We start from the raw sequence: 4,524 nt of genomic DNA, 5'->3' as shown, positions 1-4,524 counted from the left end.
GCTTTTATTGATTTTTAGTTAATGTACAACTTTTGGATTAGTACATGGTCAACAATGAAGTGCATTTACCAGGGTTCCACAAGCATCATTCATTAAAAAACATCAGGCACTTGTCAGCATGTTGGAAATTGTTAGCCTCATATACAAAACTAAAACAATGAACTCATTTATTTTTCGAAGACAGTTGTCTCATAAATGTAAAAAAAATGGGACCAGCATATAATAATGACACAAGAAATATATAGGTTCAGACAAAGAGGATAGCTGCATAGAGCCATTAGGTACAGAGGTATAGTTTCTGCATTCTCAACTTAAAAATTGGAAATCTGCTTTAAACTGGACTGACTGGAACTGGTCTGTGGTTTAAACTGTGTTAAAACACCCAACAAATATGTCATGTTGACATTTTGATGCTCATCTCAGTAGGTTAGGATTGTAGGACTTTCCCACTAGGAAATTCTTTTGTTGGGTCAGGAAAACTAAAGCAATTCTACTACTTTGTTTGGACTGGTTTTAAATGATGTTGTTGCATTTTCTAGATCCCTTCTAATCGAAGAAACAACCCATCTTCCTTTCTTTGTAATACAGTTCTTTGCTGCAATGGTGAAGGTTCTCATGAAGCCACTTGGATGAGTGGCGAAATGTTTCAAATTAGGATAGGATAGATGCCATAACTGAACATCAAGACAATGGTCCACTCCCCAACCAGATTCAAGTCATTACCAGTTTCTTACAAAACCGTGTTTTATGAACTGTTATAGAATCAACACAGAAGAAATAACCGTTTGTTGTGAAGTCCTTCGTTGGCATTCAGTGCGTGAAAAGCACCGTGGGAGTTCAGTTTGTTATATTTCTTTAATAGTTTTAATTATGGCTAAGAGCAATTGATACAGACGTTCTTTCCTCACTTTGTTATCGGTGCAGTTTCTTGTAGTCAGAGTGTTTATTTTTGGTGTGTGAATGAATTTGGCATCATGGTTTTGAGTAGGTGTTAGGGAGTCACCCACACTGCTGTCTTTCTGATGTCTGTTTTAGGTTTTGATCTGTTTAAAGTTTCCAAAAGCAAGAACATAAAAAAAATGAATGAGCTTCAAAACTGAATTTCACCCATCCAGTAAACTGTAGGACCTTGGAGGCCAAACATACAGAAAATACAATTTCTTCAATGTTCTCAGGGGTAAAGTTGTGGTCAATACAATATGTCTTTAGCCAAGAGGTGTCCAAATCCAGACTTTGAGACCCAGCTGGTTTTCTGGAAGCTTTGCCTTATCTGCTGTTGATCACTGGATCAGGTGTGAGTAAGGAGGAAGTAGTAGAGAAATAGGCGCGTCGTTACCGAAAATGTAAAATTAGACAGAGGGTAGTTTGAGTGGGCATCATACAGGCTCTTACGCATCACTTACTCACCCCCACTGTGTGGCATTTTGTGCGATCAGTAAGGGGGCAGTACTTACACCTTACTAATGACTAGAGTGTGGAGTAAAGGTCACCGTACAACAGCATCACCCATACGTCATGAGTTACATTATTACATTATTCTTACATTGTCCTTACAAATATTTAACAATGCACTTTCCACATGCATGAAAATGGTATTTTTCATTTTCATGATGTCCCTAATGTCTTAGTCACATGCAGTGGGGGACTTATTTAAATCTGGTTTTATTGTTTAGATCAGGGGTGCCCAAATCCAGGCCTCGAGGGCCAATGTCCCGCATATTTTCGAATCAGCCTTCTTGTTGTATAAACACACTTCATTCAGATAATCAACTGCAGATAAGGCAGGAGGCCGGCCCTCGAGGCCTGGATTTGGACACTCTTGGTTTAGATGTTCAACTGATGGATTCCATTTCATTTTTAATTGTTGTGCATTGAATTATGCATTGCTATTTCAATGGAACTCCATTAATGCACCGCAAAAACCTGATCTCAAGGAGGAGAAAAGACCCTTGTTTCAAGAAAAAAATGTCTTATTTTCTGTCTTGCATGAAAAGTATTTGTATCATAAAAGTTTTTCAACAGTAAAATAATCTTAGTTTGAGAACAAGTATTTTAGTGACTACATTTTTTTTTATTAAAATACGAATTCTTGGTCAGACCATTTTAATTTTAATTTTGCATAGTTAAAGAGAATCTGCCAAAGGGGTAAAACCTTTTAACTAAGGGGCCTATTTTTGGTGTGTAAAGCTTCAAAGCTGACATCCCTTCCCTAAAACACATCAGTGAAACGTCAGAGTAACCCAGAAAGCCCACACATTCTAAAAAGACATATAGTAATCCACTTTCTTGTGACACTGACCTTTGATTGTACAAAATAGCTCTGCTGACTCTGAAAGCTCTGCATCATGTCTGTGTGGCGGTGTGCCTGCTGTCCTGGCAGCCGGCTCGAGTCTCAGTGGTCATTACAACTCAATCTACGTGACTGCAGGCATATTTAAGCCAAGTAAATCAGATGTTCCGCACTGACCTCTACTGCCATGACCTTAACTTGCTCCTCTGACCACAGGCTTTAAACGAGTCACCATACGTCATTCACAGCTCTGGTGGAAGGCCTTCGGGGGAGGCCAGCAGGCCATTCACTGCGCCAGGCCTTGGGCCATGAGAAAGGACTGCACTTCCCAGGTCAGCTCAAGTTCTTTGTGTGAGCTGGACCTAATGCCAGAGTAAGCACTAAAAGCACAAATACTACTATTCACTGCTCAAGGCTTGAGAATGGGAGAAAACACACAATGGACTTGGATGGACATTCAAAGCAAAAAGTCTTTGATCAAGTTATGTTGTTCGGATTCAATGTTTTGTCAATTTATGCCTTGCTTAGTGACAAGACCTTTTCATTTACTTACATGTCTCATTCTTTAGTTTTCACCGTTCTTCCTTTTCTTTCTATCAGCTTGACTGATTAAGAAATTACAGGAATTATGTTGTCACTTCTACTTGATTACATCTGGATGTAAAAAACTAAAACCTTTCTATGGTATTAGCACTCACTTCTATTTCTCATAAAAACACATTCTTGCTCTGGCGGTGTCTCTTTTTAACATGTTCTTGCTAAACCTTTTTTTTCCATGATATATTTTCTTAATCGCTAATTGTTCAAGTTTTTAAACCAGCCGATCAGAGCCCTCAATAGCGGGAGTGTGGTGCCAGCTGGCCTCACCAGAAAACATTCAAAGCGTTTGATTGACAGATTCTCAGACCAATCACTGCTTGCTAACATGGTCTGGTCCCAAAATGGCAAAATTAAGCAATATGCGTTCCACGGAAAAATGACAACTCAATTGATTTCATTTCGTTGAAAGCCAAGTTTCAGTCTTGTTATAGACAGCCTTGTTTTGTCCACCTCTATTCATGTCAATGAATCGGAACAGAGCTGTGAAAGGAAAACCCTGGAGAAAGATTCATGAGATTTGCAAAGCTTCGACATTTTGCATCAAGCCTCTTCCAACTGTGAATACATGCTTTTCCCGCATGTACCCGCATCAGGCAGCAACAGACCAGTGTGAACCCCATTTGCTAAAACCTCGTTCTTGAATGGATCACACGTGCCTGGTAGGTATTTAGGACAAAACAAAGCTGTTTATAATTCTGGGAGCAACTAGGGACATTCACAACCTCTATGGATTGTTGCCATCTGGACCAGTGACAATACAGTAGCAGTTTATTTTACAAGTAAAGCCTGGTATGTTAGCTACCTGTTTTTTTTAAGATTAATACAATTTTCAGAGTTTTTAACTCTTCTAGATGTTATTTAGTGCAAACTGTTGCACTGAAGCATAGAAGAGGTCACCAGTTTCTTTCTGGGCTGTTTAACAAGATCTTGAAGATTGAGAAGATGTTTCAGGAATGGAAGATAATTGGACCATTTTCTAAACCCATTCATATTCCTGTTCTATGTCTTGGGGAGTCACCCAGTAACTGACAAAAGACAGGGTACAGGATGAACAGTTTGACAGCCCATTGCAACTCCATATAGAAACACACACATTCAAACCTAAGGAGCAATTTGAAGACTCCAATTAACTCATGGAGCATGTTTTCGGACTGTTGGAGCAAGCCGCACAGAATGGAACCAACCTGCTAACTATTACACCCCCGTGCAACCCAGAGACGTGGACTGCGTCCCATTCTTAAGAACTAGGAAAACATGCAGAGTGGTAGAATCTATACAAGAATAAATCTGATGAGTCACACCATGAAGTTATGAGAGTCATGGAACCTAGACTGGGCCAAGAAATTAGCATTTGTGAGCAACAGTATAATTGTATTCCAAGAAAGAGAACCACAGATGCAATGTTTGCTTTGAGAAAACTTTGAGAAAGGACAGTGAAGGTCAAAGGGAGCTGCAGTGTGTCTTTGTAGATCTAGATTCTAGAGAAAGTCTATGAAAGGTTACAGAGAAAATAGCTGTGGTTTGTATGAGGAAGTCTGGAGTGTCAGAGAAGAATGTTGGAGTTGTGTTTGACATCCATGAGAGCTGTCAGACAGTAGTGTGATTTGCTGTAGGGACATAGGAGTTCAAGGTGG

This window comes from Oryzias melastigma, linkage group LG17 (genome assembly GCF_002922805.2).
Source record: "Oryzias melastigma strain HK-1 linkage group LG17, ASM292280v2, whole genome shotgun sequence".
Classification (NCBI taxonomy): domain Eukaryota; kingdom Metazoa; phylum Chordata; class Actinopteri; order Beloniformes; family Adrianichthyidae; genus Oryzias; species Oryzias melastigma.
Note: the sequence above shows the minus strand (reverse complement) of the source record.